This window comes from Mauremys reevesii, linkage group 1 (assembly GCF_016161935.1).
Source record: "Mauremys reevesii isolate NIE-2019 linkage group 1, ASM1616193v1, whole genome shotgun sequence".
NCBI classification, from domain to species: Eukaryota; Metazoa; Chordata; order Testudines; family Geoemydidae; genus Mauremys; species Mauremys reevesii.
Window position 1 is genome coordinate 207656411 of NC_052623.1, and position 16188 is coordinate 207672598.

The 16188-nt window shown below is 47.5% G+C and overlaps 1 long non-coding RNA gene across 1 annotated transcript; it reads right to left on the minus strand.

The window, feature by feature from the left end:
• Positions 1-4305: 4305 nt before the first annotated feature.
• LOC120387395 lies at positions 4306-15829 on the minus strand. The gene is made up of 2 exons (XR_005590150.1): positions 15414-15829; positions 4306-4814 (listed from the first exon to the last, which is right to left on the minus strand). It is a non-coding gene; the product is annotated as an uncharacterized LOC120387395 (long non-coding RNA).
• Positions 15830-16188: the final 359 nt, after the last annotated feature.

Below are 16188 nucleotides of genomic sequence, written 5' to 3' on the forward strand. Positions count from 1 at the left end.
CTAACACTCCACGAGACTGTCTCCCAGAAAGAAGCTTGAAAGGTAGAAGCATTTGAAGGCCTGCAGTAACTCCTGCACAGAAAATAAAAGCTCATGAAGTAGCTGATCTCAGTCTTTGGCCTCTCTTCCCACAAACTTTTTTAACATACTCTTGATGGTCTTATTGAACTGCATCACTAGATCATCTGTCTAGGGATGGTAGACTGAGGTCCAGAGAGGTTTTACTTTCAACAGTGCCCACCTGCTCAAAGGAGGTTGTAATGAGGGGTAGGGAAATGAGAGGGGCCTGGCCCCAACCCTTTGGGGCAACTTTTTGGCAATCAAGGCACAATAAGCAGAAGTCAGCTACTTCTATATATATATATATCCCTGGTCAAAAGAATTGAGCCAACAATCTTTCTTGGGTTTTCACCCTACCTAGATGTTGGGCCATGGGAAGTGTATGAGCTGTCCATAGGAGTTCCTGTCAGGCAGGCTTGATGATCTAAGGAGTTGATATCTGAATTCTTCAGTTTAGGGATCTCTATCTACTCATCACAAGATCTCAGCCCATAATTTGAAGCGGGGAAACTGCTGAGATGCTTTTTTAGAGGTACCACCCTGTTGACTGTGGCGGGTTGGTTGAAAAACATTCCTGGAGTGTCAGCTAATCACATTGAGCTGTCACAACGTCAAGGGTATCATTCAGGGCACTGTAGTCCAGGATGGAAAAGAACTCTACAGTGTCCATGGGTGGGTCATATCCTGCCAACTGTTGGGATGTTCCCTCAGCAGGCTGTACCCAGCAGGAAGATTTTGCTGTAGGCTCCACAAAGTTGCCTCCAGCACAGGCCCAGGCCCAGGCCCAGGCCCAGGCTTGTCCTCTCTTCTGAGACTTGTTGGTCCATCTCTGTGATCCCTGGGACCTTTATGAGATTTCAAAGAGATTAGATTGAGCAATGGGGAGTAGGTCCCAGCCATCCTCAGAGGGGTTCTTTTCAGACATTTGAAGGATCTCTAGGCTGGAGGGAATTGATTCTCCTCCCAGGAGGATCCAGATATGTTTCCATCCACGTCCCAGGATCACTGGCTAGGAAAGCGATCCGTTACTGTCACCTGGAAGCACCCTATTTGATCTGTTACTTGAAAAACAATGAAGGCTGTTGGGTACATACAGATTTCTCCATGGATGCAGGAAATCTGAATGGATTGCTCTGGATTCAAGGCTGTGGGTGAGACGCACCCTTGCTGAAATACAGTGGACAGCAAAATGCACCAACAGGCACTGGAGATTGCTGTTGAAAAAGGACTTGGGGCCCCTCCCTTGCAGCATGGGCTCAGTCTTCAACGAGTGTGGGGCCAAAATCAGCTGATCCATCCATTCATGCCTTAATCTATCACAGACAGACAGGCCAATCTGTTCCAAGTAGCAGACTGTCGGCTGCTGCATGGAACAAAATATTTCTGCTTTGTCTACACTATGAAAAATATCTGGTGCTAACAATGTCTGTCAGCAGTGAGGGCAGCTGAACCACTGGGAACACGATTTAGCCGCCAGTGTTGACAAGGACAAACTGGGTTCAGCATTGCCTTGGACACCATGATTACCACCTACCACGCCACAGTGGGGGGTGCGAGAGTACATGTATGCGCACCTGCACGAATGCAGCCGCATGAAGGGACACAGCTCTGCATGAGCAAATATGCATGCACACTGACTAATGTGCATGAGTGTGTGAAGGAAGGTGCACATGTGTGTGACTTTGCATGCATGTAGGCTGTTGGATTTAAAGTACTCAGCACTGATATGGCTACAGGCCTGGGACACAATCTTACAGATAGATGAGCTGATTTGAACAGTTAGTTCCAGCCAAACTCCAGGCAAAAAAACAAACAAAGAGGCAGAGGGGTCCCTGTAAGTATTAGAATTATGCGTGCTACTTTCAAAGTACGGGGCATTCCCTGGTATACAGAAGGGAAGAGAGAAGGCAGAGGTTAAACCATGATTTTTTTATCCCTCTTGCAGCAAGACTATAGGGAGTATTTTCATTCCATTATATAAAAATAATTGTGTCCGATTTACTCAATCTGGGTCAGTGCCCTCCCCACCCCCCATTCATGGGTGTTTGTAGGAGGCAGGGTCCTGGGGCAATATAGTTGCGGGTGTAGGGGCTGGTAGGTTGGGGGTGTGTGTGTGTGTGTGCGAGAGAGAGAGAGAGAGAGCGCGCGCCACATGCTGAGGGCAACATAGTTGTGGCTGCATGGGCTTTTCGTCTGTGTGTGCAGTGTCCCTGCTCCCCAAGGAGTGCACTGGAGTGTAAAGACAGAAATTCAGAAGTAGAAATGAAATAGTTTTTTTTTTTTTAAAGTAGCAAACTTAAAACATTGTTAAAGGTTAGAATGATTTAGAACACCCAGTCTGAGTGGCCACGCTTGGCTGTTCTCAGAGTACGTGTGAGGTGACTGCATGGACAGGACTTTTGCAGTGGCCAGGAAAATTGCACTGCTCACAGCCTCTTTCATTCCTCAGCTATCTCTGTGCGAAACCTGGTGGAGAAAGATTCCTGCTTGCCATACAGGGAATTGGTACAGATCAGCTCATGCTTCACTCTCTGCCAGACTGGAAGCAGGTGAACTCTTGACTGAACAGCTGCTCCCCTATTTTGACAGTAGGGGGACATTCCAGCCATATGGTCTACTCCTGCATCTCCCTTGCCAGGGATTAATCTTATTCTTAAAACAATAAAAATTATGGCCAGATTTATGCCAGATGATCTCACACAAAGTGTGTGCATACCTGAAAAGACACAGAACAGGCAGTACATTTTTAAGGTCAGGCTTGACAAAGCCCTGGCTGGGATGATTTAGTTGGGGATTGGTCCTGATTTGAGCAGGGGGTTGGACTAGATGACCTCCTGAGGTCCCTTCCAACCCTGATATTCTATGATACATAGGTGGATACCCACAGCTAGATGCAGTAATGTGGTACTTCCATATGTGAGTTATGCAATTTTTTATTTGATCTTTAGTATCATGCTGTAACATGATAACATGTTGCCTGTTCCAAACGGCCAGATTTCTAAAAGTGGCATCAGCCTCTCAGCAAATGCTAACTGGCTGGCTCCAGGGTGCTACCCTCAAGAGTGACATCATAGTGTCAAAAATACCACTTGGCTGGCACTGTGAAAATAATTCCTATGATGATACTTTCAAATGTGACAATGTGCAGGCTCTTCACTCATAGTTTAGTAGGAGATGAAATAACTTGTAAAAGACCACATTCCCATCTATGCACAGGAGCAGCATTAGAATCATAGTCATGGGGAAATAACAGGTCTAATATTGCAGTTACTAAGAAAGAAGGAAATTTAGGGTTAGGTAGCCCCCAGCCGGCAAGTAAGGGTTAAATGCCTATATGGAGAAAACATAATGTCTGCTTACATTACCTGTCATAGGTACTGGAACTAGGGGTGCTGCCCCAACCCCTGGCTTGAAGTGGTTTCCACCATATACAGGTTTTACAATTTGGTTCAATAGCTCTCAGCACCCCCCCTTGCACAAATTGTTCCAGCACCACTGTTAGCTGCCCTACTTGGAGGGAAGGGATTTCATCTGTGGCTCATTAAGAGGGTGCGTGCATGTGAAACTGTTATGGAGGTTGGATGGACAATTCAGTTCTTAGATGCAAATGTCTGAACTTCTGAGTGTTCCCTGAAGATCTCAGCAATGGAGTAAGCTGGACATTATAGGGTTCCTGGAAAGCCTGTATACTTTGTGAGCTAAATTGGTGTTGTATCAACCAGGCAAGTTACTAACAACTCCAACAGGACTTTATTTTTTTACAGTGGAAACCTCTGTACCAAGCTGTTGCTGTACCCTCCGTAACTCTCACTCAGCCTCCTCGACTCCTCCCCCCTCCTTCCTGTTTCCTGTCCTTTCAGACTCCCAACAGCCAGTGCTCCCAGTTCTAACCATTACAAACATATCTAAACACCACAAATGGCCAGGATTACAACAGTGAATTTCCATTCAAGCCTGAATTTTCAACTCTAACTGTCTCAAAATATCTTTTCCTACTGCAATTTCTTGCCATAGGAGTGTGTTTGGGGCAAGTTAAATGTAATTTGATAAAAAGGTATTTTGGTGATACGCTAATTAAACAGAAAAATAAGGCTTTAACTTTTTGAAAAGTTTTCTATTTTTTATGTATGTATTTAGGTGGGGCAGGGGGAACACCCACTTGGTCTGTAATCTCCACATTTGTTTTATTCATTGTCTTTACTTCAGTAAGATCTAGTGCGAGATTCATTTTTACAAAAACAGCTGTCTATATTAAGGAAGTTTGTACTTTTGTAACTACATCCAGGTAATTACATTAGTGCCACTTTCCTTAATGTAGACAGGGACTTCATTAACCTTGGTGATATCTACAATAAATAACTGAACCTCTGATAGAGCCATGATGTCTCTGCAGAGTTTATAAACTTTGAGTGGTTGTGTGGAGTTTATAAGTTCCATATACCAGGTTGCTCAGTTTCAAAATGTGTTCATTGAAGTAGCAGGGCTTTAACTGAGCTCATATTTCTTTATCTTGTTGCCTGACAGTCTCCAGGAATTTAATATGAAGATCAAGAACCTGCTGTCCCTTCCCTGAGCAATAGCGTGCCGATATGTCCTCTCTTCAGCCCAGCATTCTCAGCTCAAAGCGGGGTGGAGGAAAAGGAAGAGAGAATTGCTGATGGCTTCTCAGCGCATCTTGTTAGCGTCAGATTTAGGCCGTTGGAAGTCATTACAAAAGAAGCAGCCTCTTAGTATTTCTCCTTATTTTATAGGCACTGCAAAAGAAAGAAAGAAAAACTATAACTCTGGAGGGCTTCTCTTTCCTCCCTTTTGTGCTTCTGTCATCGCAGTTGACTCTTCTGCTAAACTGCCTGGGAGCTGTCACCCTGTGTAGTCTCTATGGGATCTACAGAAAGCCAAAGCGACAAAAAAAAAAAAAAAAAAAAAAAGGCGAGAAAATCTAGGAGGCCGATGAAAGAAAAGTGATGAGGCAAACAAAAAACAACAACAAAAAGCCCGTGACCAGGCTGGATTGGTTGTACTCATTGTTTGCACACTCTGGAAATATCACTAATGATGAAGAAGAGGCAACAAATTGCTTTGAAGCCCTCTGTGATCCTCTCCCTATTCTCTGTCACCCTGGAGATGACCTGTGTGCATTGGTGTTTCTTTCTCTCTCCCCCCTCTGGGATTTAATAGATGTGGTAACCTTTGTGCTCTTTATTGTGCAGCCAGGAAATAAAATTCCACTCAGTTAAGCCACATTGTGAGTGGAAATGCAGCCATCAGCTCAGGTGGACTTAAAATACTAAAGCTTTGAAAATCCAAATCATCTGACCTCTAAACGCTGCCGGGAACTGAAAAGCTGCCCGGTGGGGGAGGAGGGGGGCACTAGGTTTTTTCCCCTCTGTCCCCCATATCTTTCCCCAACCTACCAAAAAAACCCATCTTACATCCATTGAAGTAGACACAAAAAATGCTGGGCCCCCATTCTCCCACTACAGCATACAAATAATTCCTATTGACTTCAATGGCAATGACTCAAATTGTGCCCTATTAGCTCAGGGCAGAAAACTGTACCTGGCACTGCACCATAGTACAGTATTGCCTAGGTGCCTGTCGAGCATGGTGCCTTACAAACGGAGATAGTCCATGCCCTGAAAAGCTTACAATCTAAGCAGACAAGGCAAACAAAGAGAATGTGGACTGGAGTTTGGTAACCCACTGGGTCCCCAGCTCCAGTGCTAGGGAGAAGTACCTGAACTTGAATTTTGTGCCATCCGCACGACCCCCGAAATGGACTCAGGGTGCTGATTGAGAGAAAAGAACCTGTACTAGACTTCTGTGCTGTTGTGGAACAAGCACTGGCTGCAATCACTTGGAAGAGCCTTAAATCGGGCATGTGTCCATGCTGTGAATGGACCCTGTCCCCACTATAAATCATTCGCATTAGTCTGATTGCTGGTGAGTGTTCCGCGGCAGCCAGAAAAGTCAGCAACTCTCAGCGGGAATTTAGGACAGCTGGGTTCAGAACACCAACACCAGTTTACTGCTGTTAGCAGCCCTGTCCATCTAGTCAGCGTCAGCTTCTTCACTGAGTGGGTGCAGTGCTGTTCAGAGGTGATAGGAATCCTCAGGAAGGGACAATTTATAGCATGCACTGAGTAACTGGAGTGCTATAGTTTGGTCAGTTTCAGCCAGGCCATAAATCTTTGTCTTAGATCAAGTCAAACTGGTATTAAATCTTCCCTTAAAGCTTGTAAGGGATAGTGCCAAACCCAGCCCTCTTATTAGCAGGTACAATCTCATTGACTGCAAACACTTGTTTGCATGTAGGTAAAGGCAGAATGTGACCCATCATACCCTGATTATAACCTCATTTTGCTTCCCCTCCAACCCTTTTCATTCCCCCACCTCAGCCCTTCTTTGCCTTGTTTCTTTTCTTCCCATTGTCTGCCTTTCCCTCTCCTCTTTCTAATCCCTTGCTGGTTTTATCTCCTCCACTATCTGTCCCCTCTTCTTTCTTCTGTCTCCATGGTTCCTTCACCCTCTACTTGATCTTTTTTTCTGAAATGTGTCTTGTGGTCTTAACAGCAGTGATACGATCAATAGCCTGTGCTTCTACTGGTCTAACCACTGCACACCAGACAGTAGGGTGGTGGGATAGCTCAGTGGTTTGAGCATTGGCCTGCTAAACCCAGGATTATAAATTCAATCCTTGAGAGGGCCATTTAGGGATTTGGGGTAAAAATCTGTCTGGGGATTGGTCCTGCTTTGATTAGGGGGTGGGACTAGATGACCTCCTGAGGTCCCTTCCAACCCTGAGATTCTATGATTAGGGCTGCAAGTGACCCATCTCCATCATTAAACCCAGAATTCTTGTTTCTTATTCTCCAGATACAATTCTAATTCGCAGTGAACACACTGGGACAAGCCATTTCATCTTTTGCCAAATAATAACTCTCTCTCTCTTTCTCTCTCAGCCAACCTTTCTGGGATTGTCCTAGATTCTTCTTGTAATAGATCAGATCTGGAGAAAAAAAAAACTAGTAACAACATATTCCAAGATTTCCTTTGTGCTGGGCAACAGCATTTTGGTATGTAAGAAATATCCTTCCCTCTTGGATTATGTGATAAGTGACATTGGCCGTTTATATAGAGCAGGAAGAAGGAATGAACTGCATAAGGCAGGTTGAAGACAGGGTAGAGGGAAATGGTGTCTCTATAGACCACAGGTGAAAGGCATCAAATAATACAGAGGGGATGTAGTCGTCTCTCCTCATCACATGGTACAACCCCACCAGGAATATTTCATTCTCTCCTGGGCATCTCACAGCCAGAATGTTATTAATAAACTGGAGCGAGGGAAAAGAAGAGCAACGACAATGATTAGGGAGATGGATGGATTAGCCCAGTGAGGGAAGTAAAGTATGTATTGCTTGGCTCAGAGAGCAGGGCAAAGGGCATTGTCACAGTGCACTTCGCTCACCACCAGGCTGGTGCCTCCTCCCAGTCATGCCGGGGATTAGCTTGAGGTAGATGCTCCAGCCCATGCACACCATCACTCTGTCCCTGATTCCGCCTACAACCCCCCCGCACCACCACCCTTGATGGCTGAACCACAGCATTTTCTTCGCAACTCGGCCCTCCAGCTGTGTCATCATCCATGTTCCCCCCCTTCCAGGGGGCTAGTATCACAGTCTAATAGTCCAGTCACTTCCCCAGTGGCAGATGGGGGAGGGCCCAGGCCTGTAGATGGCAGCCACATGCTGTGTCCCCTCCAACAGCTCAGTATGTTTCCCTGGGTCACTTCCCCATGGTCCCAGCACCTTCTTCACCCTTACCTCAGGGCCTCAGCATGTCAGTCTTGGCAGCCAACCAGAAGCTCCCTCGTGCTCCCCTGGTCCCTGCCAGCAACTGCTCTGTCCATGGTGCCACCTAGGGTTGCCAACTTTTCAATGTCTGAAAACCAGACACTTGCTCCACCCTCTCCAAGGCTCCATCCCTGTTCACTCCTCTCCCCTCCAATCAAAACAAAAACCCCAAAGCAGGAATTATTGCAGAAAATGGCATTTTCCCTACCCCCTCATCCAATCTTAACCATTATCACAATGCATTCAGAGGAATGTGGCGGTGGTGAAGATTTGCTGCAATATTTATATTCATATTTGTCAGGGTACTTTAGGAAGTGTCGAGAAGTTGCACACTACTACTACAGTAAGTACCATTATCTATATCCCCAAAACTCCACTGAACCGGAGATGCTAAAGCAAAGAAGAAGGAAAAGACTGCTGCCATAACAACCCTTCAAAAGAGAACTGTTGGGATACTGATAATTACTACACAAGGTACTGTGCATCATGAAATAAAAAACAGAATGCATTTCAGCAACAGAAACCTACTAGGATTCTCCCTCTCTCTGCTGTACAATGAAAGCAAAACATGGGCTTTTGCCGGCTGCATCTTCATTTTGTCTGAAAAGTTCATTCTTTCGCCTCTCCTCTGTCCAAAGAGACAGCATCCTAGCCTTACCTTCACCAAAAATCACATTTAGATCAGGTGACACATTCTTCTCTGCAGAGATCTGTGCTGTGCAGAGAAAAGGTCCGTGGCTCAACTAGGCAAGTCCTGTAATAACCCCAACAAGGCAGCAGGTATTTAAGACTCTTTTTAGGTAATATTGAGGAAAGAGGGAAAGGGAGGGAAGAATGTAGGGAGAAGGAGATACTGACTCTATTGAGCTAAATCTCTAGTGCCCCCACCCCAAAAAAAGATGCAGCACATAGTAATTCCAGGGTTTGGGGATCTGGGGGCAGGGGGAGGCATTGTGGTCTCTGTTTCTCCTGGGGAATGAGTGGGAGGGGAGCAGTCTCTAGGTCCTGCCATGGGTGTGGGGGGATGCATGGGTAGAGTGCATACCCAGGAAGGGGGCAGGGGTGAGGCTCAGAGCCAAGGCAGCCCCACTGAGGAAGCAGGGCAAACAGGGGGTTTGCCGCAGGGGTTGGCTGGGCACATGGCAGCTCCGGGCTGTGGGCGGGAGGGAAATCAGCAGACAGGTAAAATGCTGCTCATAGCCCACTTCCCCCACCACGGGGCCAGTGGATCCCCTGTGCCCGGTGGGAGCAGGGATCCTTGTGCCAGGCTGAGCAGGGATCCCTTTCCCTGCAGGCTGCACCCAACAGGGGGCACAGCAGGCACACACATGGGGGGGCATGCCCTGCCCCAGTTACTCACTTGTGCAAGGTGGGAGCTGGTGAAGCAGGGGCACTGCCCAGGGGCACAGGGGGCGGCGGGGCAGGAGCAGCAGCAAGGTGAGTGGCAGAGCCTGGGCTGCTCCTGGGAATGCTCTCGCTGTCCATCCCCAGAGCTGCTGCTGCCGCCAATACTGCCACCACTGGATGAGGTGGCAAGGGAGACTCCAGAGCGGCCGCCTGCTGGGTACAGCAAAGAGCGGGGACATGGACGCTTGCTGTCCCCCACTACCAGCTCTGTCCTGTGATCCCCTCGCAGAGCCTCCCTGCCCGCATCCCTGTGGGTGGCAACTGGTCTTTGGGTGTCCGCTCAGTGTTTCTGACTGGACACTGTCTGGTGCCCTGTAATGGGGTCAGCACCCACCTCTCATGCATTCCTCTTTTCTCTGGCTGATATACCTGCAATCAAGTATCAGAGGGGTAGCCGTGTTAGTCTGGATCTGTAAAAGCAACAAAGAATCCTGTGGCACCTTATAGACTAACAGACGTTTTGCAGCATGAGCTTTCGTGGGTGAATACCCACTTCTTCGGATGCAAGTGGTGGAAATTTCCAGGGGCAGGTTTATATATGCAAGCAAGAAGCAAGCTAGAGATAACGAGGTTAGTTCAATCAGGGAGGATGATGCCCTGTTCTAGCAGTTGAGGTGTGAAAACCAAGGGAGGAGAAACTGGTTCTGTAATTGGCAAGCCATTCACAGTCTTTGTTTAATCCTGAGCTGATGGTGTCAAATTTGCAGATGAACTGGAGCTCAGCAGTTTCTCTTTGAAGTCTGGTCCTGAAGTTTTTTTGCTGCAGGATGGCCACCTTAAGATCTGCTATTGTGTGGCCAGGGAGGTTGAAGTGTTCTCCTACAGGTTTTTGTATATTGCCATTCCTAATATCTGATTTGTGTCCATTTATCCTTTTCCTGCAATCACCGCCTTTTCAGCAGCAGCACTCGCCTCTCACAGGCAGCCCCATTTGCTTAGCTGGGTGTGAGCCTGCTTTTTGTTTTAGTTCTTATACCGGGGTGGCACCCCGTTCTCGTGAGCACCCCCCTGGCTGATAGTTCTCTCAGTGGGTCTTCAGCGACTCAGCCCCGCAGCCGAGCCACATACACTGTTCTCCCTTCCAGGATATAAAGTCCTGAGTCCTTATCACAGCCCTTGTATGGGGCTGTAGCTCTTAGGCTTCTTCCCAGTGGCACTACCTTCTTCAATCACCCAGCCGGGACCCATCCTGGTACCCGCAGTGTTTCAGCAGGCCTCCCCAGGCTCAGTCTTCAACCAGACCTGCGGGGTCCATCTCAGCACCTTCGCCGGCCTGGCCAGGTTCTATGCTCCGTCCCCCTGGGCTTCAACCTGCCTGCACTGACCTTCCACTGGTCCTGCTGCTCTTCCCGCCAGCCAGGCACCTGGTCTTCAGCAGCCTTCCCTTGGCTTCAGTCCTGTCTACAGGGAGAGCTCCACAGTGAGCTGTCTGTGGTACTGCTGTCGCCCTTTCAGACAGCCAGTCACCCAGTCTTCACTCCTCGAGCTCCACCCAGCAACTGAACTTCTCTGCTCCGCTGCTTGTCTTGTACACAGGGCTGGTTTTAGGACGTGCAGGGCCCAATTCGAAAGCGCTGCCGCCAAAATGCTGCCAAAGACAGCAGCAGCAATTGTGCTGCTGCCGAAGATAGCGGCGGCAATTCAGCGGCAGCTTAATCGGTTGCCGCTGTTTCCGGCAGAGGGTCCTTCCTCGGCAGCAGTTGTCCTCCGGGGCCTTACCTTGTGGGGCCCCTCTTCTGGACACTGCAGGGCCCTCTGAGGCACAGGGCCCGATTCACAGGAATCAGGGGAATCGGCCTAAAGCCGCCCGTGCTTGTATAGGGGCCTTCTGGCCCCAGATTGGTTGCTCCAGCAGCCCCTCTGATTGGCTGCTTTTCTGCAGCCATTCTATACTGTCTGAGGACTTCTCTCTGCTCTCATCTGGAGCAGGGGGATGCAGAGACACAAGACGTCCTGCAGGGGGCTCTCGGACCTAGTCCACCCTGCCATATGCCCTTTTCAATTTGACTTTCTGGTCGAAAACTGGTCACCTGGCAAGACTAGTGCTGCAGGACTCTCAGCCTGCTGGAGATACAGTCCTGACTTCTTGAGCTCCCAGCAGCAACTGATGACCTCTGGCACAGCAGCTTTTTTTATATAAACCTGCTGGGCCCTGATTGGTTGCTCCCTGCAACTCTTCCCAGATTGGCTGCACCCAACACAGACTCTCTAGGCTGCTTGGAGGGCTCACCTCCTCTGCTCATTTTACACTTGTGTGGGGTAGACACTCCATCACAGGCATGATCATCTGCCAATATTCTCCATTTATTAATGTGCCGATCCAAAGACCTCTGAGCACCACGTGGTGTTGAAACAACAAGGATGGACAGGAAGTATTTAGGGAGCTGCACTTATAAGAGAGTGCATAAAACTTCGAGTGAGTATCTGGGAAAACACCTCATTCTGGTAAGTCTCCTCCATGCAGCTCCCTCAATATTGGAGAAAATGAGTTAGGTGGTGAGGACTAACAGAATGTTAATCAGGAGTGAAGACTGCTCATTTAAAGCACAGGACTGTCAGAGGAGCTGAGTTTATTTGCAGTGCAAACTCTGCCAAGCAAGGAAATCACAAAGTTAGGCAACATTCATGCCCAATGTTTTCCAGATGGGGAAACTGAGGCACATAGCTGTGAAAAGACTTGCCCAAGGTCATATACAGGAGGACTCTCTTGATTTTCAATACTCTGCCTTAATCACAAAATTACACCAACTCACATACTATCACTGCACATATCTATACATTATGTGTATGCATAGTTCTTACACATTCCACTAAGGCTGCCTGCATGGGCTGCTCTGCTGCTTTTGGTGTTCTAGAGAAGACAAGTCTCCACTACAGGTACTACAGCACAAAAGCATCATTTCAATATGGTACATGCTTACGTGTGCTGAGTGTGCACACACCCACTGCACACAAATACACTGTCATGCACAGATCTGCATACATCCTAATACTCACACATGTGCATACATACATCATCTGCAGACAAGCACATATATAAACAGGTATGCACATATACACAGGTGTGCATATGTCATGTATATGGACATAAGCACTGGTGCATATGTATAGGGCCAGATTTACAGATGGTATCAATCAGTTTAGTGCCTACTCAACCTGGCAATAAGGCATGCACAGAGTCCCCCATATACACAGGTATCTGTACTGGACACACATTCATAAGCATTGGGATGCTGCGTTACAGCTGCCAGTTTGGCCACCTCCCAGCTCAGGTTTCAAATCCATCATGTTCTGGCCAACAGGAACCTCTGGTTCATTTACAAGGTATTGATGGAAAGGCTGCAAGTGGCAGAGTGTGATACAGCAGAGCCCTGTTGAACCAATTAGGGTTAACACATTTCTGGTTAATGAGAGGTGCTGGTCATGATTGTAAATTAATATTTTCCAGTGGCTACCCATGTACTCAAGTGTCAGTATTGATCAGACTTAACTCTGCCCAGTTAATGTTGATGGATTCAACAGTACCATACACGCCTGCTCATCTGTTAGCCAATCAAGATAAGCCCTGGACTTTTTCCTAAGAGCTCTATTTATTGTCATCGGGAATATTGATATATCTCAGTGCTAAACACCGGCCAACACTCTCAGAGGACGTGATACTGCTCTGGAAATCATCCCAGACTGGATGACCCACAGCGTGGAGCACAGTTGCTTATTCTTCCCCTCACTGGCTATCTTTTGGGTAAGGGGAAGCAAAGGATCCTCCTTCTTTTGAAACTCGGGGCAGTTTTACTGGGATCTCCGTATGTCCCCTGCATCAAGGCAGCAGAGGGTCAGATGAGCAGAAAGCTCCATTTAGTTGCTAGCAGCAAATTTTATTACACAGTACAGATGAGCTGAAGCTGCAAAACTGGGAGCAGGATTTTGATCCTAACCCCTCCTCTCTCCAAAACGAACTGTTTGGAACTCTGAGAGCCAGAGGTTCAGGTGAATTTAAGCCTCCAGTCGCATGGGGATGTGGCACGCCAGGGGCTCTGGACATGTGGGGGAACGGCCTGCAAGAGGCACAGAGCAGGAATGAAGTGGCACTTTGGGCTTCTAATATAGTTCTCTGTGCTGCTAGCCTGACTCTGAGTGGTAGTCTGGTGTGTGGACACTGCGTCTTGTGGACAGGATGTGGCAGTGGCTGTCAGTAAGAGGATATTATGCTACAAGTCAAATGTTCGCTTTCTCCGTGTCAGAAATGCACATACCTCCACCTCCAGCACAGGGAAACTGCATAAAGACTAAAACCTCAACACCGCCCACAAAAGCCCATTCTAAGCTGAAATGTAACCACATAACAGGTTGGCGCAGGGGAGAGTGTTGTGCCTTTAAGGCCAGAGTCCCCCCCGCTGCCATTAGCAGACAACTCCCATCAATTTCAGTTGGAATTGCACCTGTAGTGCAAGAAGCTGAACTGGAAAAAAGAGGGTGAGAGGTTTCAGGCGGGGTCTGGTTTGGTGTGACACCAGGGGGTCAGAAGTGCAAGCTGGTGGCCAGGCTGCTACTGGCCAAACACAGGCCCCTCTGCATATAGCACTGGCTCTGTGCATGCTCAGTAAAAATCTCTTTCCTACAACTCGGCCTGCCTGCAGCATTATTGCTTATTGCTACTGAAACAGCACTTCCTTAGGTTAAGGCTGGATTTGGTTCTCGGCAACCAGTCTGCATCAGAAGTGATCAGCAACAGACTAATAAGTGGTGGCCTGACTCATGTTTCTAGTGGGCAAAACAACAACTCCTCACTGCCATGACTGTACCTTATTAGCCTCTATAGTATCGGTCTCAGCAGATGGACCAAGGTCTGAATGGACCCTGGAGTCTGAACTCCACCATGACACCACAGAGGTGCGGCTTCCAGATAGGATCTCCACACACTCTTGTTTGGCAGCATGGGGAAGCCTGCACTGCTGCTGCCACCTGTGTCAAGTTTGTCCTTTGGATAAGTGAAGGACACCTGTCTCCAGAGCTCTTAACCTGACAATTTTCACCATTTGCTAAATTAAAAAATAACCACTTGACAACAGACATTATTAAATGGCATGTCTCCTTGCCCCGCAGTAATAGCCACAGTTTAACAGCCACAGATATGTTGCTGTTGTCTTTTTTAATTTGATTTAAGTAAAAAATAAAATGCAAAGCCATTTGGCCTCATGCCACCCAACGCAGGACTGCAGAGCAAGTGAATTATAGGGCAATGTTTCACAACGTGTCGTGTCTTATTACTTAACTAATAACAATATTTACCCAGGGTTTTCCCCAAGCATCTGAGACAGGTTTAAAAGAAATCTTGATTAAAGAATGACAGCCAAAGTATTGGCTATTAAATATAAATAAGAGTAATATGAAGAGAGCGGAAGAGTTTACTGTTGTATCCTGGTAGTTTGCAGTAAATCAGTATGATGTGCAACTTCTTTCTCTACTGTCCTCCCCATCGCCAGCTCTTCAGACTCCAGCCAACACAGGACGTTGCCTGCCTTCTCACATGGACAAAGAAGTGCAGCTGTAGTGAACTGTGGCTGCCCATTGACAGATGTAATAGTCAGCAGTAGGAACTGAAACTGATCTTTGAGACAATAATTGTTAGCTAGGAATAATTAGCAAGCTTTTACCCTTGCTGGGACTAATCACTAGGGAAACATGATCATACATACCATTGTATTACAACCCCTGTCCACTAAGAATTCACCCAGTCCCCATTTATTTCAGGATCCAGCTCAAAATGGCCTGTATTGTGGCAGGGGCTATTCAGGGTTTGTAAGTGCTAAATTCGTCAGAACGCTGCTGTCCAGCAGCCAGGGACCTTGCAGCCCCGCATGCCTGCAATTCCTTTTGACAGCTGTCCCTTCCAATCATTTTCAAAGCACACTGGCCACTCTGTACAGACCCCAGCACAAGCAGCTGGGCTAGAATTCTCTTTCAGAAGAATGTGCCCCGCCCATCAAGATCTATAAGCACACATGTAAATTAATATAAAAGTATTCAATTAAGTTTAGGTATGTGTAAAATATCAGGAAATTTGTGAGAGTCGGTGTCATGGGGTCTACTCACCACTAGGGCACCTCTTCCTGGCTGGGATTAGCTCCTTCCAGGAGTGGTGCTCCCTGCTGCCACTGGTTCACACACCCTGCTTAGGGTGCTGTCTCTCCTCATGGTTTGGCCCTCCGGCCAGGTCACTGTATGCTTTCCCATTTGGGGGTATCAAAGTCTCCACATACAAACTGTCTCAGGCAGTCTTCCTATTCACTGCCCAGACTGTGCTGCTTCCCCAGTGGCCGGTAGGGCCCGCCTTCTACTCCAGGGTCCAGTACAGGAACCCAGTGTCTAGCAGTTATGGTCTTCTCATTCCCAGACCCTGTTGTTATTTCCCTGGACTCCTTCCTACATCATCTGGTTCCCTTGTCTCTGGATTTACTCGCCCAAATTGTCCCTCCCAAGGAGTAACTGCAGACTGCTTTCCTTACAGCCCCTTTCTGCTGCCAGCTTCCTGGCTTTATACCAGCCCTGTTTGATCCTTCTCAACTGAACTCCATCATCAATCAGCCTTCCAGTCCCTGGCTGTTTCCCAGGTGCAGCCTATCACTTAAGTAACCTAACCTGCTCACTCTGTTTTGTGTGGGGTGGACACCATGTTACAGTTGGCAATTGTCATGTTAACTCTCTGAGCAGGCCCACTGTGAATTAAATTCTTCAAGATGACTGAGCAGAAGAAACAAGTTTGAAACAGATACAAGGAAATATGTGTACACAATGTATTGGTAACCTGTGGAACTCATTGCCACAAGATATCAATGAGGCCAAGGGCTTAGAAGGATTTAAAAAAAAT